At 49.8% G+C, this 24272-nt stretch overlaps 1 protein-coding gene across 3 annotated transcripts in view; it reads right to left on the reverse strand.

Moving 5' to 3' along the window:
• The window catches only part of CCAR2 (cell cycle and apoptosis regulator 2), a 405097-nt gene that overhangs the window by 268575 nt on the left and 112250 nt on the right, over positions 1–24272 (reverse strand). The gene's annotated exons all lie outside the window — the stretch shown is intronic.

Below are 24272 nucleotides of genomic sequence, written 5' to 3' on the forward strand. Positions count from 1 at the left end.
AGCGAGGTTTGGGGTCTGAATCGTTGGATCAGCGCCTGGATACTGGCGATTCTCACCGAACTCGGCTGCGCAGTGGCTGCCAGAGTGTCGATTGTCGCGCCCAGATACTGTCGCACGTGGGCGGGCTGGAGATGGGACTTTGGATAGTTCAGAGAGAATCCCAGATCGTGCAGGAGGTGAATGGTGCGTGACACGTGGTCTACGCACTGCTGTTCCGTCTTTGCCTGAATAAGCCAGTCGTCTAGGTATGGAAAGACATGGACGTGCTGGCGACGGAGATGCCCTGCTACAGTCGCTAGGCATTTGGTGAAGACTCTCGGTGCCGTGGTGACCCCGAACGGCAGGACCCTGAACTGGTAATGCTGGTCTAAGATCTTGAATCTGAGATACTTTCTGTGTGAAGGATGCAGGGGAATATGGAAATAGGCATCCTTCAGATCCAGCGTTGCTAGGAAGTCCCCCCGTTGGAGCAGGGGAAGCACCTGCTGCAATGTGAGCATATGGAAGTGCTCTGAGTTGATGTACCAGTTCAGGGGCCTGAGGTCCAGGATCGGCCTGAGTGATCCGTCCTTTTTGGGGATTAGAAAATACAGGGAGTAAACCCCTGTTCCCCGTTCTTGCAATGGAACGAGCTCTATCGCCCCTTTTTGCAGCATGACCAGTACTTCTTGCTGCAACAAGGTCAAGTGCTCGTCGGACATAGCACGGCTTCTTGGCGGTATGTCCGGTGGAATGGACGTAAGTTCTAGACAGTACCCGTACTGGATAAGAGACCTCACCCACCTGTCCGTGGTGATGGACCTCCACGCCGGCAGGAACTGCTGGAGTCTCCCCCCGACAGGTGTCGTGTGATCGGGGGGAAGTGACAAGGCGTCACTGCTTGTTGGAGGTGGTGGACCTGGAGGCATTGTTTCCACGTCCCCTGCCTTTGATATTATTGCCTCTGTAGCCACCCCTGCCCTTGTTGTTGTTATACGAGGACTGGGTGTTACCCTTGTAGTATTGCGTGGACTGGGATGCCTGACCTATTGAGGTGCCTCTTGAATTGGAGCGGCGAAAGGAACCACCCCGAAACTGCTGACTTTGTAAAGCCCCCATAGACTTGGCAGTTTCGGTATCTTTCTTCATTTTTTCTAGGGAGGCATCCACCTCAGGGCCGAACAGATGGTCAGGATTCACTGTTTGACCCAATATTGTGGTTTGTATGTCGGGTTTGAACCCAGAAATTCGTAGCCAGGCATGGCGTCTAAGTAACACGCTTGTATTGATAGCCCTGGAGGCAGTGTCTGCCACATCTAGGGCACATTTGATGGATGCATTAGTAATAAGTTTACCCTCCTGAATGAGCATCTCCCCCGCCTCCTTGTATTGGTCAGGCAAGTGTTGCAGGATGGCCTCTAATGTGTCATAATGGGCCCTATCATAACGTGCAAGCAGGGCTTGAGTGTTAGAGATCCTCCAGATGTTCGCTGCCTGTGCAGCAATGCGTTTGCCCGATGCCTCAAAGATCTTTGACTCTTTGTCTGGGGGAGGAGCATCACCAGTAGTCTGTGAATTCGCCCTCTTCCGAGCGTTGGACACCACCAGAGAGTCCAATGGCAAATGTCCCTTAATATACGTGGGATCCGTGGGCGCCGCCTTATACTTCCTGTCGATGCGAGGATTGACCACCCGCGCCTGGGTGGGCTCCTTGAATACCTCCTGAGCATGCTTCAGCACCCCTTTGAGCATCGGTAGCGTCTTGACTTGCTTTTCGGCTACCGAGAAGGTGTCGACTAAGAAGTCCGCATCCACAGGGTCTGAGTGCAGTTCGACGTCATGGTTCGCTGCTGCTCTCTCAATTAATGCATTAAACGCCGCCGAGTCCTCTGTCGGTGACGTCTTCGCGGCGAAAAGTTGAGTGTCCTGGCTTGACTGCGGGTCGTCCGCGTCGCCTCCTGCTGTCCAGGGCACCTGCTCCTCTTCCGGATCCGAGTACGCAGGATAGTTGTACTCATCGTCCTCTTCGTCGACACCAGGCACAGGGGAGTGGGCCGGCGAGTGTTCCATGGCTTGTGGAGACAGAGGTTCCATCAGAGCCGAAGAGTCCGCAGAGTACTTTTTGTTCTTAAGTGGGATCCTAAAAGGTTCCAATGGCGGCTCCGACGTAATCTTTCGTTTGAGGAGCGACAATTTTCCGGTGTTGGCGTCGATGGTCACCTCCCGACGCTCCTCCACCGCGAGCGGTTGGAGCCGAAGCTTCGACACCACCAAGGCAGCCTTCGGCGTCAATACTTCCTGAGAGTGTCCGCTCTGCTTAGGCGCGAAGGCCTTCGGCGCCGACTTGGGAGGAAGGGTGAAACGGATTGGCGTTTGTTCCTTGGCAGGCTTCGGCGTGGGCCTAGGCATTACAGTGTCCTGGCTGGGAACAACAGTGGACTGTTGGATCCGCTTCAAGGATTCTCCCACCTTCTTCGTAAGGGATGCCGAGGGCTGAACCGTCGCGAGCGACTCTTCGTCTCCGAGAGTCCGGTCGCCGGTAGGCCTCTTCTTCGGTGCCGACGCCCCATGGCCTGGCGCACCATCAGCGTGACGCTTCTTCGAAGCCGGTTTCGGGTCCGCGACCCCTTTCGGTGCCGACGCAGCCGCGTCGGATGCCTTCACCTTCGGCGCCGACCCAGAGGGTTTCGAGTCGGCCATTTTGGCGCGGCTCTTGTGGTCGGCCATTTTGGCGTGGCTCTTCGAGTCGGCCATTTTGGGTGTCTTGGAAGTTGACGCCTCCAGAACCTTCTTCACCAACGCCACTTTCGGTTTCGGTTTCGCATCCGAGGGTGCGGGACCAGTTGGCTTCACTTTCGGTTTTTTGTTAGAAATGTCCGTGACCGGGCCCGGAGGCAGGGACGTAGGACTCATAGTAAGATCTTGGGTAAGGCCCGAAGGCGATCCCTCGACCTGGGCCGTATAACGGGGGGTAACCCCGGAGTCCGGTTGGGGAAGCTCGTCTTCTGAGCCATCCTCCATCGTGGCACAAATCAGTTCGTCGTCCCCTACCTCACCGGAGACTTCGTCGCAGGTCTCCTCATCTGCGTCGTAGGTTTCTTCCTCGGACGCGTGCTCAGAGTCCGACTTTGGTACGCCGTCCTCTTCCTCGACCGATTCCTGAAAGATGTCATCAGGTGGGGGCGCCGAAGCCGACAACTGTGCCTGGAGTCGATTAGCCCGGCGAATCTTCAAAGTTTTCTTACTCCTAAACTTTGAACACGCCATGCAGGTGTCTTCACGGTGATCCGGTGACAAGCATGTGTTGCACACGGGGTGCACGTCGAGGTGCGAATATTTTGAGTGACACAGCGGACACTTCTTGAATGGAGTTCGCTCCATAGCAAAAGTGGTAGTGTAGGCCCGTCCGCGTCGAAGCACGTGGAAGGGCAGTAGGAGATTGGAGCTGAGAGTCAGTAAGAAAAAACCCGAACGCAACTATACCGACGCCCAGCCTAAAGACCTTTTGGTCTCAAGTAAATCGAACAACTATCGGTTCCGAAGGAGGGAACCGAAAACACATCCGAACCCTATGGCGGAAAAAAACAATCTGGGGATGGAGGCGATGCCCATGCGCACTGTAGTCCAGGGGAGGAGCCACCTATCTCGTGATACTTCGAAGACTCTTCCAGGACAACAATGTGCAATCATCCGGACCCAACACTAGGTGGCGGACTATGCACAGATATGAATTCAGCAGCCCACATGCCTCGAACTCAGTTGTTTCAAATGAGGGGGATGCGTTACAAAACCAACACTTATTGAGTCCTACAATGTTCACTGGTATATAAAGTTACCTGGGGTTTGAAGACTGATTATGGGGAATGATTCAAGCATATGACTACATGAATAATCGAACCAATGCTGGTGAACAACACATTACATATTTGCTCATTTTGGTGTGTGTTGTGATCGCACAAAGTCAGAACACTGTCCACAATAATTGATATTGTGTGTTATAGTGGGAGTTAATGACCGGCTAGTAGAATCAGTCAATCGTTCAATGCTCTTCTTAGGCTAAGAGCCAGTACTAATAGTTGGATGCTCTGTTTTGTGCCAGTTTTAGTGGCTTAAATCTTTCCAGAGGGTCTCCAAAAAGACAGTTTGTTAGTCTATTGTAAATTATCACAGGTTCTGGGATTAAAAGAGAAACATTACTTGTCTGCAGCTACGGTTCTCCTGCCGTGGTATCTTTTGTATTGATATAATTTTCAATTACTCTACACTGTCAAGATGGGACTCACCATAAAACCAACACAGCGTTAACAAATACATACATATATTCGCCTACACTGCCATGCCACCTTTTTGTTTTAACTATTTAACTTGTCGGATGGTGTTGAACTCCACCCACCAGCCCTGGAAGTCATATACAAATTATCTAATCAGAACTATGCCACTGAACAATAAAGTGAAACATTAACTGAAGGACTCAAATCTATGAAAGACTCCAATGGAGAGGAAATGAAGTTAATTTCCCTTCTTCAACACTAGGTCATCCATTCAGTCACTTGCCACTGCATTATACCAGCAAACCTTTACTTAATATACAGGCATGCAGGAGCGACAGGGCCCATAACGAAATTTGCTTTTCAGTATTGCTCTGGTTTTCTTCCTGGTCTGGATAAAGGAGCACTAAAGCTGCGCATCAGCTAGCATGTGGTAACTTTCCAAACATCCACAATTTGCACAGTTGTATAAAGTGGTCACCGCAAATGGTCATGTGGAAAGTGCCTTAAATCTTCCATCAAAGCATCTGTCCTACTTCTGTAAGAAACGGCTATGAACAAAAAAATAAAGTCAGGTAAGCGTTACCCACTCTGGTAAGAGTTATTACTTCTGGGATGTTCAGGGGAAAGGCAGACCAGTGTTTATCTGCATGGATGTAGATTACAAGAGATACATGGGCGTTGTAAACTGATGTGGAATATCGCTTAGAATTCTAAAGGTCCCCACGACAGAGACTTACAACTTCTGCTGCATTTTTCGCAAGAGCAGACTACATTGGTAGAGGAGGAGTGAAAAGGGTAGAGAGAGGTTTTCTGAGCAACCTCTCCTTGGTTCAGAAGAGGAAAGGGTTCCAGTGGCTGGCTAATCTATCAGCATTTCAAATTGGAAGGCAATCACCTCATCAGAGACATCCTCCAAAAGAACAAATGGATAGTCAGGTTGGACCTGAAAGACCCACACTGGACTATTCCTGTGTTCCAGTAGCAGCAGCACTCGGGTTGAAAGTCCAGATATTCAAGTTTGCAGTTCCCAGCTTGGGACTTTCCTTGGTGCTTCACCAAAGTGCTCAGAAAGACAGCGGAGCTTCTTAGAACCAGAGGACTCAGGATGAAAGTCTATTCAAAAGACATCCCACTGGTGGATTAGTCTCAAACAAACGTCTTCCGTACCATCAACTAACAGTTTACCTCCTTCAAAGCCTGGGCTATGTAATCTACTATGAAAAGTCAAACCTGAGCCAAGGCACGACCTTTTAGGCTTTTATGATACGATCGGTCCCAATAACTTTAAAACACCCTGGAGACAAGATTGCCTTCATAAACTGGGAGCAGAGGAGTGTGCTTGTTTCAAATAGAATGTCTCTACAAAAAGTGGTCAGGTTAGTGGGACTCCATTCAGCTTTGATTCAAGAGATCTTTGTGGGCCTTGAAATGGCTGAAGGCAGTCCACATGCAGAGGTGCATTCAGATCTTGGGATAGAGTCTGCTGCCAGCTGGTCCAGCTACGGCACATGCTGTGGAGGGAGGAATTTAGTCCACAAATTGCCTCAAGCTCCTGGTAGGATCCTTCACAGCGAAGAGTTTTGTGAAAGATAGCAGAACATTTTGCACATTGCTAAGGAAGGACAGTGTCTAAGTGGTTTGTAATATCAACCACCTGGGAGGTACCATGTTAAAAATGCTGACCAAACAAGTCATGGACCTTTGGCACATCTGCCTTCACAGGGAAATTTTTATAGTGCCGGGATGTCGAATGTTGTGGCGGATTGGAATTCCAGCTTCGTAGAGGACCCAAATGCCTTCCTCTTATTGCTGTCCCAATGGGGACACTTTGGGATAGATCTATTTGTCTAAAGTCTTACCCACCGGCTGCACAAGTATTTAAGCTGGTGACTAGATCCCAGGGTACTGGAGGTGGATGCCTTAAATGGATGAAGTGCTGCAATTATGCATTCCCTCTATTCACATTGATAGCAAGAACAGCAGCTCATGTTTAAAGGCAGGAGAAGGAAGTGGTGCTGGTGATTTGCCTGTGGAGGGCTCAGGAGTGGTTCCGATACAGACTGGGTTCTCTTCTGATTTCCTGTCCTCCTCCAACACAATGTCAATATTCTAAAAGTCTATGTTAACAGTGCTGGGTCCTGGTAGATTGGTGGATCAAAGTGAGGCTGGTATGGCCTGTGGGAGCTGTTGTTTGAAGAGGCTGATGAAGTTATAGGGAAGTCTAATTTTTAGGTCTGGCCTAAGCAGTTCTTGCCCGGTCTCTTCAAGATATGCTGTATCTAGGATATGGGCTTAAGTAAACACCCACCTTTTTCAATGCTTCCTGTTGCTGTCTTCTAGAAATGCTCGCTTTTCATTGGTGAATGCACTTAGGAGTCCCTACTTTTGAAATGTTCTATCTTCCCATGAGCACTGCTCCTCTTACATGCGTTCTTACTTTTCAGGTTATTTATACGAAGAGAAAACTCTTTTTTTAGTTGGCCTGCTGCTTTGCTCGTTATCTGTTCTGTTTACTTGTGCAGTGAAACTTCTGTTGCAACATTTGCTTGCCGTTGCTTTATCTCCCAGTGCCTCCCCTTCACCCCTCCCACACACTGCTTTGCTTGCTTCATGTCCCTTAATCTCCCACTGCCTCCTCCTCACCCCTCCCGCAACACTGCTCGCAGGCCCCCAGCACCCCAAGGCAACTGCTGTTTAGCTTGTTCTTTTAAATTAATCAATCAATCGGATCTATGTCGATACAACGCATGTTATTACAACGCATGCTTTTACATCGCATTTTTTACAACGCAAAAACTTTTACAACGCATGTATTTACAACGAATGTTTTTACAACGCAGGTACCTTTACAACGCATACCATTACAACGTAAGTATTGTTAAATATATATTAATTTTATAATCGTAAATTAATTTAAAAAAATATAATTTAATGTAATTTAATTTAAATTTAATTTTAATTTATTTTTACCCTGTACCCCTGTACCCCCAAAACCCAAAACTGACCCTGAACCCCAAAAATACCCCTTTACCCAAAAACTAAAAACTGACCCTGAATCCCAAAAATACCCCTTTACCCAAAAACTAAAAACTGACCCTGAACCCTAAAAATACCCCTTTACCCAAAAACTAAAAACTGACCCTGAACCCTAAAAATACCCCTTTACCCAAAAACTAAAAACTGACCCTGAACCCCAAAAATACCCCTTTACCCAAAAACTAAAAACTGACCCTGAACCCCAAAAATACTCCTTTACCCAAAAACTAAAAGCTGACCCTGAACCCCAAAAATACCCCTTTACCCAAAAACTAAAAGCTGACCCTGAACCCTAAAAATACCCCTTTACCCAAAAACTAAAAACTGACCCTGAACCCCAAAAATACCCCTTTACCCAAAAACTAAAAACTGACCCTGAACCCCAAAAATACCCCTTTACCCAAAAACTAAAAGCTGACCCTGAACCCCAAAAATACCCCTTTACCCAAAAACCCAAAACTGACCCTGAACCCTAAAAATACCCCTTTACCCCAAACATATAACATTTAAAATATAATTATATACTTACCAATACTTACGTTGTAATGGTATGCGTTGTAAAGGTACCTGCGTTGTAAAAACATTCGTTGTAAATACATGCGTTGTAAAAGTTTTTGCGATGTAAAAGTTGCGTTGTAATGGTATCTCGTTGTAAAAGTTGCGTTGTAAGTGATGTTTCCCAATCAATCGGCTCATTATCACAAGATGTTGAGCCTGACAGCAGACTCGAACCGGGATCCCCAGCTCTCATGCTGTCCTATATCATTTGCCTAGTCATGCTGCAGGGTGCCTTACTCGTGATCTGTTCTGTTTACTTGTGCAGTGAAACTTCTGTTGCAACATTTGCTTGCCGTTGCTTTATCTCCCAGTGCCTCCCCTTCACCCCTCCCACACACTGCTTCGCTTGCTTCATGGCCCTTAATCTCCCACTGCCTCCTCCTCACCCCTCCCGCAACACTGCTCGCAGGCCCCCAGCACCCCAAGGCAACTGCTGTTTAGCTTGTTCTTTTAAATTAATCTATCAATCGGCTCATTATCACAAGATGTTGAGCCTGACAGCAGACTCGAACCGGGATCCCCAGCTCTCATGCTGTCCTATATCATTTGCCTAGTCATGCTGCAGGGTGCCTTACCATATGTGGCCTAGAGCAGTGTTTCCCAAACTGTGGTCCACGGACCCCCAGGGGTCCGCGACACATTCCCAGGGTGTCCGTAGGCAACAGTTTTAAAAGCACATAAACGTTTCTTGTATAATTAACAGCTTTCCAGCAACAATAAAAGTGTCAAGAGAATGCCAGTGATTAATGTACCTGCTGGGGAGCAAGGAGAGTTTTGTTGAGTGGCAGCTTTGATTTAACTAATGTAGCACAGAAGGTTAATGTGCCTACTGCAAAGAACAAAAGCAGTATTTTATGTGCCTAGGTTTGTGGTTACTGCTTTTGTCACAGAGTTTCTTTTGTTACTGTACACTTCATAAGTGACAATCGTAATCTAGCAGAGGGACCTATAAACTGTCATCAAAGAGCTACTTGCAAACAGCTTGGTACCAGTTAGTAACTTATATTTTGTCCCAGTTATTCATTATCCTGATGCTGCTAAAAAGATATATTTGGGTGGAACAAATAGTTTCTTACCGGTCGGTGTAGTTTTGCAGCTTAAAGATCTTTCTGGATTCACTATACTGTGCATTATTCCGCGGTCTTGTGCTTGGGTCCGGAATCGTAGTCTATTCTTAGTTTTTTGTTTTTTTGTAGCCCAGGTGGGCGTAGACGTCCCACCTTTTGGTGCATTTCCAGTGACGTTGGCGCTGCAGAAACACCCACTCTTGGGCGCCATCTTCGGATTTTTAGGGCTCGCCTGCTGTGCGCATGCGCATAGCTGGCGAAGCTCTAAATGGGCTTAAACAGTGTTTAAACACCGGCGATTCAACTGGCGATTTCTTCAAGTGCATGTGCGCTTTTTAGGTCATTGCGCAAGCGCAAGCCCTAAAAAGCGCGTGCACAATGCCACCAGCCGCCTGCCTGCCTGCCTTGCATTACCACATCAAAGACAAGCTTATCAGCGTGCGCTCAGCATTTCTCCTCCCAGCGCATTCCTCATCCCCTAATTATTCACGGCTAACATTAAATCATGGTAGCTCGCCTGTCTTCCGCAACTTAGTGATTTTCTCCTGGCTGATATTTTTACCTCTGTGTTGCTTTCATTTGTATGTTGCCATTGCACCCTGCCATGTAACATCCCACACATTTTTCAAACAATGATGCAACACACGAAGAAGGGATGGTGAAGTTATTCTGGTCAGGAGGCTTATTTGTACTTAAAACCAACACTTTGGTATGACGAAATTTAAATACACAGCTCAAATAGAAGTGTCAAATAATCACGTTGTTTACGCAATTTAACAAAATTTGGTGCACACACGCGAAAAATACTATTGCATTTTCCTAGTATGTGAAAAATGCAGCATATATTTATCTCGTGGATTTCTTAATATATGTATTGTTTCCAAATATTCTAGTTTTGCTCAAATATTCCTTTTTCATAGTTTATGCCCATGTTAGACTTTAAATTAAAAGAAAGTTTCTACACTTAAAGATGGTCGGCATGTTTGTGTAGCGATTTCAGATGCTTGCCTCTTGTGCAGACTTATTTGTCCCTTTTGTGTTTTTACTACCGCACAGCAAGGCTGGAGCTTTGGGTCATAGAGGTGTACGCATAAGCACATGATCTGTGCATTAAGATTGCCCGATTGTATTGCAGGGCTGCTTTGTGAAATGGTAAGGGGGACAGCCTCTCCTTACCTCGACACTCACAGCTTCCTGGTACTCCCTCGGAGGCAGGATTCATTTACACGCATATTTTAAACAAATTGATTTTACACGGAGCATTTTAGCGTTTGAACTGTGTGAATTTATGTGATTTAAAATTGTGGGCTTACTTTTGCACTGATTTCTCCAGGACTGCCATATAGTAATTTTAAGCGCCGACTTGCATTCTAAGGGCCGATTTAGGGCCCCGGTCGACTCTCTCTGTCCTCCCGGGCGCAAGCTTTTCAGGCGCCATCTTGGGGGTAGTTGGAGGCTCAGCGCTCTAGTGCTCGGGCGATTATCGAACCAGCACTATAAATCTTTTCTGGTGTCTAACCTCCGGTTGACACTCACAGCTTCCTGGTACTCCCTCGGAGGCAGGATTCATTTACACGCATATTTTAAACAAATTGATTTTACACGGAGCATTTTAGCGTTTGAACTGTGTGAATTTATGTGATTTAAAATTGTGGGCTTACTTTTGCACTGATTTCTCCAGGACTGCCATATAGTAATTTTAAGCGCCGACTTGCATTCTAAGGGCCGATTTAGGGCCCCGGTCGACTCTCTCTGTCCTCCCGGGCGCAAGCTTTTCAGGCGCCATCTTGGGGGTAGTTGGAGGCTCAGCGCTCTAGTGCTCGGGCGATTATCGGAACCGGCACTTCACTTATGGCAGCCAAATCCCGTCCGCGCAGCGGGCGGGCGCAGCGGGCGGGCGCAGCGGGCGCGCCGATGGCGCGCCGGAGGCGCGCCAGAGGCAAGCCCGTCTGGGCCCGTCCGGGCCAGTACGGACCTAGGACCTAAACCCCTGCCCGATTGTACCTTACTGGCCACAGATACATTGACTCCCTCATCCTATTCTAGGGACGAGTTGTTGTCATTTCGTCCTGTTACCGATCATCACTGCCGGTATACAGTGAGACCGGAGGCACCATATAGACGGTGTGCTCACTGCTCCAAGCCTAATAATGGAGCCAAAAAGGGAGAGCTTACGTCCTCTTCCCTGTCCTTTGCCCTATTGAACTGCCGATCTCTGGTTAAGCACTCGGATGAAGTCAACCTAATGATCCAGGACCATAAAATTGATGTGCTGTTTCTTACAGAGACATGGCTCTCTGACAGCTCTGAGTTTGATATAGTTAATTCTATGCCCAAGGGCTACGCGATACAGTGCCTGCATAGGCCTCGTGGCATAGGTGGAGGACTAGCTATAATTCATAAGGAGACACTAGCCTGCAGGATAGAACATGGCAAGATCTTGGATGCAGAGAGCATCAGGTTTTCCATCCAACTCTCCCCTAATTACTCGTTGTCAGGGCTGCTGATCTATCGACCTCCTGGTGGGGTCAAGCAGTTCACTAGTTCCCTGTTAGAGACAGCACTTTTTCTGGCAGCCTCAGCCCCCAACTTCCTTCTTTTAGGAGACTTGAATCTCCACTTGGATGACCGGGGAGATAAGGTGGCTGTTGATTTGCTGGCTGACCTTGAAGCATGTAATCTGATCCTGCATAACAATGAACCCACGCATTTGAAGGGCCATCTTTTGGACCCTTTATTTTCCAATGTTGCTCTCCTAAAGGCATCACCGCCATGTCCCCTCCCCTGGTCAGACCATTTCCTTATTCCCTTTAATTTGACTATTAGGACGGATTCTAGATCTGAATGTAAAGGCTCTAGTCGAACTTCTCATAGACCTTGGCCTAAATTGTCCTTTGACGATCTAACCACTGCCCTTGAACAATCTATTCCTGCCACGATCTTGAACCCCCTTGAAGCTGATCGCAGTTTCCACAATTGGTTACTAAAAGCACTGGACTCGGTGCTTCCTGAGAAGTGTAGTACCAAGAAAAGTAATGGATTTAAAAACCCCTGGTACACAACTGAACTACGCGACCTTAGAAAAGTCTGCAAACGTCTGGAACGCGCCTGGCGGAAAGACTGGTCCACTAATAGTAAAGTTCCCTATCAGGAAGCCATGAGGGCATATAAGCTAGCCTGCAACCTCACGAAAGCAACCTTTTATGAAGAGAGAATCAGGACTGCTTCCAGCTCCTCAAGAGAAACATTTACTATAGTTAAGGAACTCTTGAACACCCCCCCTCCTTCACTGCCACAAGCCACGAGCAGAGCTCGATGCAACGAGCTTGCACATTTCTTTGATAACAAGGTCAGGAAAATTCTAAAAAGTATTCCTCTTAGTACTCCTCCTTCTGAATCCACCACGCAGGTCGAGAGTGGTGTGAGCCCTTTGTGGGAAGTTATCACTCCTATAACTGAGGAAGACTTCCGCAAAGAATTAGCTTATCTTAAAAGTGGTTCCCCCTCTGACCCTATGCCCATCCATATTCTTAAGAGGATTGCACAGACCATCTCCTCGCGGGCCACGGATCTCCTGAACGCCTCCTTTGGCGGTGGGGAAGTTCCCCCTAGCTGGAAGAAGGCGATGGTTAAGGCTCTCCTCAAAAAGCCGGGACTGGACCCTGACGACCTGGCGAACTTCCGCCCAATTTCTTTGTTGCCTGGCCTGGGCAAAATTGCAGAAAAGGTTGTCAACCGCCAGCTGTCCACATTCCTAGAAGGTCATAACCTGCTCAAGCACTCGCAAACAGGCTTTCGCCCTGGGCAGGGTACTGACTCTGCCCTGATTGCAGTAGTGGAGGAAGCCAGACGCATCCTTGATGCAGGAGGTTCCGCAGCTGTGGTCCTCCTTGACCTCAGCGCGGCTTTTGATACCGTCAATCACGGTATCCTTATTCAGCGCCTTACTAGGGTGGGAATATCTGGTCAGGCTTTAAGTTGGATTACTTCCTTTCTGAACGACCGGTCATACCAGGTCTGCGATGGCACCAACCTGTCTGAGTCGATCCCCCTCCAGTGTGGAGTCCCGCAGGGCTCCTCGTTGAGCCCTACACTTTTTAATATCTATATGGCCCCACTGGAGGATGTGGTTTCACCCTTCGGGGTGAAAATAGTGACCTACGCAGATGACACCCAGCTTGTCGTTTCGCTATCCCATCATGAAAATGCGGCAGAAAGATTTGGGTGCTGTCTGACAGGTATCATGGCTTGGATGACGGAATCTCGGCTAAAACTCAATGGTTCCAAAACGGAACTTATGATGCTGGGCAACCTCTCTACTTCCCTTCCCAAAACCATGTGGCCCCCCTGTCTGGGTGAGGCGCCCCAACCCAAGAATGAGATTAAGAGCTTGGGTGTATGGTTAGAGCCCGACCTGACGTTCAGAGTACATACGAAGAAAGTGGCAGGGATTTGCTACGGCTTGTTACGCTCGGTCCGAAAGGTGTTGCCCCTTCTCCCTTTTAGTTCAAGGAAACTCCTGATTCAGGGGCTAATATTGTCAAGGCTGGACTATAGTAACGCCTTGCTGCTCGGTGCCCCTGAATCAGCCATCAACACCCTCCAGCGAGTACAAAATGCGGCGGCCAGGGTTTTGACAGGCTCGGAAAAAAGAACTTCGGCCAAGCCTGCTCTCAGAGCTCTCCATTGGCTCCCCATCCGGGAGAGAGTCAAATTTAAGGCTCTTTCCATCGCCTTTAAGTCTCTCCAGGGAATGGGCCCCCCAATCCTCAGGGACCTTATATGCCCCTACAAGTCCTCGCGTCCCCTCCGCTCTGATGGGAGCAACTTACTGACTGTCCCCAGAGTAAAGAGAGCTCGCTCGGGAGGCAGGAGGTTCTCTGTGAACGTAGCCAAGATCTGGAATGATCTTCCTGCAGCTCTCCGCCTGGAACCCTGTCTCCAAAGGTTTCGGAAATCTTTAAAGACATTCCTTTTTCCACGAGGAATATGAGTCCGCTGTCTGAGGATCTTGGAATCTAGCTGAGTGTATTAGCGCTGGGACGCTCTTGGGCAGCCATGCGCTTAACAAATCTAATTTCACGGGCCTGCCCAGTATAAGTTGCTGCAAAGACAGCACAATGGTGACCGCAGAGGTGACCATGGCAGACACTGCCAGGATCATGTCCCCTTCGGAGTCTCCCTTTTCTTCCACCCACTGCACAATCCTGCTCTCCCTGATTCGCGTGGATGTTGGGGTGGCCTTACACAACAGTTGGAAGCGGCGGGTAGAACTTGCACCCTGCTTGTCCAGTTGTCCCCCTTAAACTGTGCATCCTAGCTTCCTTCTCTGTTGAAAAATCATCCTGCACTTTACAATTGCAGAGGAAAGTTGTTTCGACGTGCAACACAAGTGCGGCATTGTCAGCGGAAGGAGCAAACCTTTCTAACTCTGGGTGGAAGTTGTAAAGTTTGCTTCCTCCCCACAAAACAGATGCAGCACCGGCAACAGCAGATCAAAAATGTGTGTTGGAAATGCATACCCTTCGCTGCTACCCACACACTGCCTCTTTTTTTTATTAATCACGTTGCTTAACTTCTCACCAGTTAAAACGATTGGCATTGTCTGTTCTTGTTTGTCTGTGTCTCCGGGGCAGGGTTTGTTGGATTGCCTCAGTGTCTCACACAGATGTGACTCTTTACCCTGCAAGCCTACACAGTCATGGCTCAACACACACACCTCTTTAAATATTCTTTGCATCCCAATCACCCGCAGACAAACTAGCCCGCTTAGGTTAGAAAAAAAAGCATTTGCAATGGAATAGGTCTCGCATATCCGAATCTTTGACCTATTGGTATTGTAAATAATGCCTTTTATTTATGTGCACTGCACAGCAGAACTCCATACAGCTCCACCAAGGCACCCACCATACAGCTCCACCAAGGCACCCACCACACAGCTCCACCGATGCACCCACCACACAGCTCCACCGATGCACCCACCACACAGCTCCACCGATGCACCCACCACACAGCTCCACCGATGCACCCACCACACAGCTCCACCGATGCACCCACCACACAGCTCCACCGATGCACCCACCACACAGCTCCACCAAGGCACCCACCACACAGCTCCACCAATGCACCCACCACACAGCTCCACCTACACAGCTCCACCGATGCACCCACCACACAGCTCCACCGAGGCCCCCACCATACAGCTCCACCGATGCACCCACCACACAGCTCCACCGAGGCCCCCACCACACAGCTCCACCAATGCACCCACCACACAGCTCCACCTACACAACTCCACCGATGCACACACCACACAGCTCCATCGAGGCACCCACCACACAGCTCCACCGAGGCACCCACCACACAGCTCCACCGATGCAGCCACCACACAGCTCCACCGACACAGCTCCACCGATGCACCCACCACACAGCTCCACCGAGGCACCCACCATATAGCTCCACCGATGCACCCACCACACAGCTCCACCGATGCACCCACCACACAGCTCCACCGATGCACCCACCACACAGCTCCACCGATGCACCCACCACACAGCTCCACCGATGCACCCACCACACAGCTCCACTGATGCACCCACCACACAGCTCCACCGATGCACCCACCACACAGCTCCACCGATGCACCCACCACACAGCTCCACCGAGGCAGCCACCACACAGCTCCACCGAGGCAGCCACCACACAGCTCCACCGAGGCAGCCACCACACAGAGCTCCACCGATGCAGCCACCACACAGCTCCACCGATGCAGCCACCACACAGCTCCACCGACACAGCTCCACCGATGCACCCACCACTCAGCTCCACCGATGCACCCACCACACAGCTCCACCGATGCACCCACCACACAGCTCCACCGATGCACCCACCACACAGCTCCACCGACACAGTTCAAACGATGCAACACACAGCTCCACCTACACCGCTCCACCGACACAGCTCCACCGACACAGCTCCACCGATGCACCTACCACCCAGCTTCACCGATGCACCCACCACACAGCTCCACCGAAGCACCCACCACACAGCTCCACAGATGCACCCACCACCCAGCTCCACCGAGGCACCTACCACAAAGCTCAACCGATGCAGCCACCACACAGCTCCACCGATGCAGCCACCACACAGCTCCACCGACACAGCTCCACCGATGCACCCACCACCCAGCTCCACCGATGCACTCACCACACAGCTCCACCGAAGCACCCACAACACAGCTCCACAGATGCACCCACCACCCAGCTCCACCGAGGCACCCACCACAAAGCTCAGCCGAGGCACCCACCACACAGCTCCACCGATACACCCACCACACAGCTCCACCGATGCTCCAACTAAGCTCCACCAATGCACCCACCACACAGCTCCATCAATGCACCCACTAAGCTCCACCGATGCACCCAACACACAGCTCCACCTACACAGCTCCACCGATGCACCCACCACACAGCTCCACTGATGCACCCACTACACAGCTCCACTGATGCACCCACCACACAGCTCCACCGATGCACCCACCACACAGCTCCACCGATGCACCCACCACACAGCTCCACCGATGCACCCACCACACAGCTCCACCGATGCACCCACCACACAGCTCCACCGATGCACCCACCACACAGCTCCACCGATGCACCCACCACACAGCTCCACCGACACAGTTCAAACGATGCACCCACCACCCAGCTCCACCGATGCACCCACCACACAGCTCCACCGACACAGGTCAACCTATGCACCCACCACACAGCTCCAACGATGCATCCACCACACAGCTCCACCTACACAGCTCCACCGATGCACCCACCACACAGCTCCACCGATGCAGCCACCACACAGCTCCACCGACACAGCTACAACGATGCACCCACCACCCAGTTCCACCGATGCACCCACCACACAGCTCCACCGACACAGCTCCACCAATGCACCCACCACACAGCTCCACCCATGCACCCACCACACAGCTCCACCGAGGCACCCACCAGACAGCTCCACCAAGGCACCCACCACACAGCTCCACAGATGCACCCACCACACAGCTCCACAGATGCACCCACCACACAGCTCCACAGATGCACCCACCACACAGCTCCACAGATGCACCCACCACACAGCTCCACAGATGCACCCACCACACAGCTCCACAGATGCACCCACCACACAGCTCCACAGATGCACCCACCACACAGCTCCACCGATGCACCCACCACACAGCTCCACCGATGCACCCACCACACAGCTCCACCGATGCACCCACCACACAGCTCCACAGATGCACCCACCACACAGCTCCACAGATGCACCCACCACACAGCTCCACAGATGCACCCACCACAGCTCCACAGATGCACCCACCATCCAGCTCCACCGATGCTCCAACTAAGCTCCACCAATGTACCCACCACACAGCTCCATCAATGCACCCACTAACCTCCACCGATGCACACGCCACTCTGCGCAACCACAGCATCACTCTGCGCAACCACTGCATCACTCTGCGCAACCACTGCATCACTCTGCGCAACCACTGCATCACTCTGCGCAACTACAGCATCACTCTGCGCAACCACAGCATCACTCTGCGCAACCACAGCATCACTCTGCGCAACCACAGCATCACTCTGCGCAACCACAGCATCACTCTGCGCAACCACAGCATCACTCTGCGCAACCACAGCATCACTCAGCGCAACCACAGCATCACTGGTTCAAATATGTTCTTTCAATGTTTCAAGCTGTTTTCAAGCTTTCATGCTTTATTACAAATCACAAAAAGATGTTAATATTTCACTTCTGTTCTTGGATTTTCGTCACAATAAAAAACACTGAACATAATCTTCACAAAATTTATTTACAAAGTTTAAGCTATTGGCATTGCCATTGTTATTTGGAATATCAATACATCTAAGTCACGTAAATACACATCATATTGCATTACAAATGCTATACGTGTTTGCGAAAGTTATAACTATTGGCATTCTAATTGACAAAGCTATTACTTTATCTATTTTAAAAAATAACACATAAATAAAAAAAATTCATTTATAACACCAATAGCTCAAACTTTCCTAATGCGAGCCCTATTGCATTTCCAATGCTTGTTTTTTCTCGTGTTTGTTCGGTTACCGAAGTAATGGCAATGTTCTAGGAAGTCATTCACCGCTTTAACCTTCAAAGTTTGTTTGTTCAAGTAATTGTCCAAGTTTTCAAGCCCCTTCCTCTCCCCCCTCATCTTTCTGGCGGAGGTGGGTGGGTTCGCTAGTGAATCCAGAAAGATCTTCAAGCTGCAAAACTACACCGACAGGTAAGAAACTATTCGTTTTGCAGCGTGAATCTTTCTGGATTCACTATGCTGTGCATAGACTTTGTAGCGGTTTCTCATTTTTGTGGCTGCGGGGTGGAAGATGAGCGTTGGTTATTGAAAATGTGTTGAAGCACCTGTCCGACTTGTGCTTCCTTGTTCATCTGTATATCCACGCAGTAGTGCTTTGTGAACGTGTGCACTGAAGCCCATGTTGCCGCCAGGCATATGTCCTGAATGGGTGTGTTGGCCAGGAAAGCTAATGTAGCACCCTTTTTCCTGATAGAGTGGGTCCGTGTCCCTCCTGCCAGTTCTTCCCCTGCCCGTTTGTGCAGAATTGTATGGTCTGTGCGATCCATCTCGCAATTGTTCTTTTAGTTATTGGCTTTCCCATGAAGCTCTTTGCATAGGAAACAAAGAATTACTTGTTTTCCTGTGTTCCTTTGTCCTTTCAATGTAGTGCATGACAGCCCTTCTGGCGTCTAGGGTGTGAAGAGCTCGTTCAGCGCTTGTTGTCGGTTTCTGGAAGAAACTGGTTATTGTATAGTTTGATTCATGTGGAACCCTGACACCATCTTCGGCATGAAGTGTGGGTCCGTTCTCATTTCCACCCTATCATTGTGAATTTGGATGTAGGGTTCCTGTAACGTTAACGCATAAAGTTCGCTTACCCTGCGCAGCGAGGTGATTGCTACAAGGAAAGCTGTTTTCATTGTTAGCCTCTCTAGGGATGTTTTGTGAATTGGTAAGAAAGGATGTTTCATCAGTTCTGTTAGGACCAGGTTAAGGTTCCATGCAGGTGGTGGCAAGCTCTTTGGAGGCGCAATCCTCTTAGCTCCTTCCAGGAATCTTTCAACCACTTGTGAGGTGAAGAAACTCTTACACGTCTCCCCTCTTGTGTAAGCGACTATTGCTGCTAAGTGAACTCTCAAGGAGGATGAGCTTAGTTTCTTGTCTAGTAGGTGCGTGAGGTATCTAAGCACCGTTGAGTCCCTTTGCATCTTATTGTGCAGCTTCTCTCTCCTGTGAATCTCTCCCATTTTGATGCATAGCACTTTCGCATGCTGGGCCTCCGTGCTCCCGAAGTACCCTCAGGGTGCTCTCTGGTAGTTTCAGATGCGCAAATTCTATGTCCTCAGGAGCCACGCTACCAGGCTCAGGCTCTCTTTCTCTGGGTGTAGCACCTGCCCATTTTGCATGGAGAGCAGGTCCTTTCTCCTTCCGAATCTGTGGGGTGCGCTCTGTGCCATCTCCATGATCTGCGAATACCATGTCTGCCAGGCCCACTGTGGTGCGACCAGTATCAGTGTCATGTTGCTCGCTCTGCACTTGCTGAGGACTTAGTGCATCAGCGGTATCGGGGGAAAAGCGTAGGCAAATGTCCTCGACCAGTCTATCCATAGGGCATTCCCAAGGGGCCCCTCCCCGGGCGGCCTGGATGCGAAGCTTCGGCATTTTGCATTTTATCGTGTTGCAAATAGGTCCACCGACGGTGTCCCCCACCTGTCGAACAGCCTTTTCGTCTCCTGTGCATTGAGCTCCCATTCGTGGGTTGCCAATGTCTTTCTGCTGAGCCTCTGCGTTGTCCTTCCCTGGCAGATGAATGGCTAGCATGTCTATATTGAGAGGGATGGCCCAAGTCCATATCTCCTGCGCCAGCTTCGAAAGTGTGGCCGATTGTGTTCCACCCTGCTTGTTGATGTAGAACATCGCTGTTGTGTTGTCCGTCTGGATCAACACCCTCTGGTTGTACAGTTTTGTCTGGAAGGCTTTTATAGCGAGGAAAACTGTCTTCAACTCCAGGAAATTGATGTGTTTTACCGCATCTGCTGGTGTCCACAGACCCCTCACTTTGAGTTTCTCCATGTGAGCTCCCCATCCCTTTTGGGATGCATCTGTGGTGATGGTCACCGTTAGCGTTGGCGTCTTTAAGAGGCTTTCTCCTTATCAGGTTCTCCATGTTCCACCATGCCATTTCTTTCTGCACTGCGTGCGTTACAACCACTAGATCCTCTTAACGCCCTGTTGCTTGTGACCATTGCTCTTGTAACCACTCCTGTAAGGGTCTCATGTGCAGCCGCACATTTGGCACTAGGTGAATGCATGATGCCATCATGCCCATAATCTTGCTCGCTGTTCTCACTGTCCGAGCTTGCCCCTTCTGGTAGAGCTTCGTCTCCTTCACCAGTGCAACTGACCTCTTCTCGCTTGGGAACACCTTGCTCTGTACGGTGTCGATCTGATCTCCCAGGAAGATCTTTATTTGTTCTGGTTCCATTGAGGATTTCCCCCAGTATATGGAGAATCCCAGGGCCATCAGTGTTCTTGTCACTCTCTGTGCATGCTCCATATCTGGTATGACCTTGATTTTATTAGCCAGTCGTTCAGGTAAGGGTATACGTGTATTCCCTCCCTTCTTAGGTGTGCTGCGACTGTTGCTAGGCACTTTGTGAAGACCCTTGGCGCAGACTTTAGAGCGAAAGCTAGGGTTGTGACCTGATAGTGGTGTTTCCCTATGGTGAATCTGAGCAGATGTTTGTGACTTCTGTTCATTGGTATGTGCAGGTAAGCACCCTTTAGGTCTATGGTGACCATGAAGTCTCCTTTTTGCAACTGAGGGAGCATCTCTTGCTGGATTGTCATTTTGAATTTTTGCGTTCTTATAAATTTGTTTAAGAACCTTAGGTCCAGGATGGGTCTCATTGTTTCGTCTACCTTTGGCACCAGGAAGTACGTAGAATACACCCCTCTGTTCCTTTCTCTGTAAGGTACTGGTTCTATGGCTTGTTTTTGCAGGAGCTCTCTCGCTTCCTTTTGGAGTAGCTGCAGCTCTTTCCTTGCTAGTTGCCTTCTCTTTGGCTTTCTGCTTGTTGGTGTCTTTTCCAGTTCATTGCAGTATCCGAACTGCATGATGTTTAGAACCCATTTGTCTGAAGTTATTGCCTTCCACTCCTGGAAGTAATGTTTTAGTCTTCCTCCCACTGGTCTCACATGCACGCAGGTACTTAGTGCGCTTGACCCCTGCGTGTTGTCCTTGTGCCTCACCCTGGGAGTTCTTATTTGGGTGGGCACACATTGCCTGACCAAGTCACTTGGCAGGGGGTTGCTGACCTCTCCTCCTATTCTGACCACGTCCATTGCCTCTCCCGCGAAAGGACTGGCCCCTCTGCTGGTATTGCCAGGACTGCTTTTGTTGGCCTTGCTGTGTTTGGTTCTCTGCCTGGTGGGATTGTTGGAACGCCTGGTGCGATGTTCCTGGCTGGTTACCACCCCTGCCGTTGGGCCTTCGTGATGGGGTGCCCCTTTTCATGGGGTGCCCCTTTTCGAACCTCTGAACTGAAATCCCCCCATGGACCTTGCTGTCTCATTGTCTTTCATAAGTTGGCTGAGCTTTTCGTCTACTGTGGCCCCGAACAAGGTCTGTCCGTTGAACGGGGTGTTCAGGATGCTGTGTTGTACTTCTGGCTTGAAGCCCGACACCCTGAGCCAGGCTGGTCTTCTTTCTGTGATGCCCATCATCATGAGCCTACTGGAGGTGTCAGCTCTGTCCAGAGCTGTCTTGATGCAAGAGTTTGCCACATTCTTCCCCTCTTCGTAGGTTTTCAGCTCCGTCTCTGAATTCCTGAGGCATATTCTTTATCAACTTGCCCAGTTCCTCCATGATTTGGTACGGATGCCTATTTAGTAGTGCGTTGGAATTGGCCATTCGCCAGTGCATCACGGCATTCCTTTGAATTCTTCTCACTACCAAGTCCATCCTCTTGCTCTCCTTTTCTGGAGGTGGACCTGAGGTAGAAGGAACATTAGCCCTCTTCCATTCTGTGGCGGCAATGATTGAGTCAGCTGAGACCGTGCCCTGGATATAGGCTGGGTCCTTGGATGAATGTTTATACTTCTTTTCAGTCCTTGGGGTGACTGCCTTGCATGTAGCCGGCTCCTTGAAGGCTTCTTTCCCTTGTGCCATGACACTTTCCAGCATTGGCAGGTACTGGCTCTTGGTCTGTGTGGGGAGCAATGTCTCCAGGAGGAAGTCAGCCTTCTGATGCTCTTCGTCGAGTTTCACCTTGAAGACAACTGCTGCATTCCTGATGACTGTGTTGTACACCCCAATGTCACCTGGCGGCGAAGGCCTCGAAGGATACGTGTCGACGCTTTCTTCAGGACTCTCTGTGGCGACTTCCTGCCAGTCGATCTCCTGACCTTCCGAGATCGCCGAACCCAGGAGCGTCCGGCTGTCGTCGTCCTCCTCATAGTAGTCGAAGGCGGCCTCGTCTTCGTCCAGTTCGTCGAATATTTTGACATTCCCCGACGGTTCCGACTTCATCGTCTTCCTCCACGACCACCTCATGCACCTGTGGCTTGGGCTTCGTCGGGATCATTTAGTCTTTCATCCTGGCGTCTAAATCCTTTTTTCGTTGCAGGATGCTTTCCATTTCGGCTTCGAGACGCCTCTTCTTCTCCATTTCGGCAGCCAGATCTGCGTCCAATGGGTCGGCCAGTCTCTGCGGCGGTAAATTCGGCGCCAAAACTATTTTTGGCATCGAAGGTTTCGGCGCCGAGCTTATCTTCGGCGTCGGCACAGGGGCTTTTTTTGGGTCCTTCTCCCTCAGGGTCGGACGTTCCTTTTCGGAGACGTTTTTCGACGGCTTTAGCTGTTCTTCAGCTCTCGGCACCGGGGACTCCTTCTCCGAGGATCCTCTGGGCCTGGGTTTAGGTGCGGGCGCCGAAGCTTTCGGCGCCGGCGCTTTCGAGGATTTTCCCTCGATCTTTCGAGACTCTTGGTCTCTCGGGGCTTTAGGGGCCGTAGAGTCTCCTACCTTCTTTGGAGTCTTCGTAATGTCGGTCTCTACGACCGTGTAGCCGTCGTCTTCGGCGGTGTTGTTGTCTTCTTCGTCTGAAGATAGGCCCAGGTCTCGAAGGGATGGAGGCTGGCCCTTGCCCTGCATCTGGCGTTGGCTACTCTCTGTCTCGCTCGAACTCGAAGAGTTTTCGGCGTAAAGACGGAGCAGGTGTAGCAGTCGCTGCTCTCGTGGTTTACCGGTAGGCAGAGGTTGCAAACCGGGGGCTGGTCCTTCTGTGCGTACTTGTGGTGGCAATTTGCACAGAACTTGAAAGGAGTCTTGTACATCTCATGCGTTCAGGGGGCCCCCTGCGCTCTCATTCCTCGATGGAAAATCGTAGTTCTTGAACTTCCTTCCCTCTTTCGTCGATCTTCTCGATGATGTAGTCTCCTGAAGTCTTCGCCAATGATTTTCGTCGAAAAACTGCTTGTTTTCTTCTTTTTCTCCAAATATGTCTGGAGCCCTCTCGGGAACGATCCAGACCCAAACACGGAAAAAAGAATCTGAAGATGGCGCCCAAGAGTGGGTGCTTCCGCAGGAAGCGTGTCGACGTCACCGGAAATACACCAAAAGGTGGGACGTCGGCGCCCACCTGGGCTACAAAAACAAAACTAAGAAAAGAATACGATTCCGGACCCAACCACCGCGGAATAATGCACAGCATAGTGAATCCAGAAAGATTCACGCTGCAAAAATACATTTTTAATGTTAAAGTCAATGCTAGCCACTATGTTATGTTCTGAATCCTGAGTTTGTGCTTTTCCAGACCAAGCACTCTTTAAACATTTTATATACACACACCGATTTACATGTATGATTCAATGTCTCTATATGTGTGTGATGTAAAGTGCTCTATGTTTATCAACAAGGACTAGTTTGGGTGTGACCATATTATAGGATCTGAACTGTATTGTCAGCAGGCACCTATTAGGTTTTTTATGAAGCCCTCACCCACCAACCTAGTTGGTGGCATGCTTCATCATCGGGCCCACCCAGTGACACCTAATGTGTCCCGGGTGTGCTACAACGCCTGATTACAGCGGAGCAGGTATTTTTCTGAGAGTGCAGTGTGGTGAATTGTGCAGTGAAGTTAAAACGGCTAAGCGGTGGTCCCAGTACCCGAGGGTGAATTAAATTTTAATAGCCTGGGCCTCCGTCAGCGGTTAAAAACAAGGCAAGTGGATGTTGTGGT

Source organism: Lissotriton vulgaris, chromosome 11, assembly GCF_964263255.1.
Source record: "Lissotriton vulgaris chromosome 11, aLisVul1.2, whole genome shotgun sequence".
Classification (NCBI taxonomy): Eukaryota; Metazoa; Chordata; class Amphibia; order Caudata; family Salamandridae; genus Lissotriton; species Lissotriton vulgaris.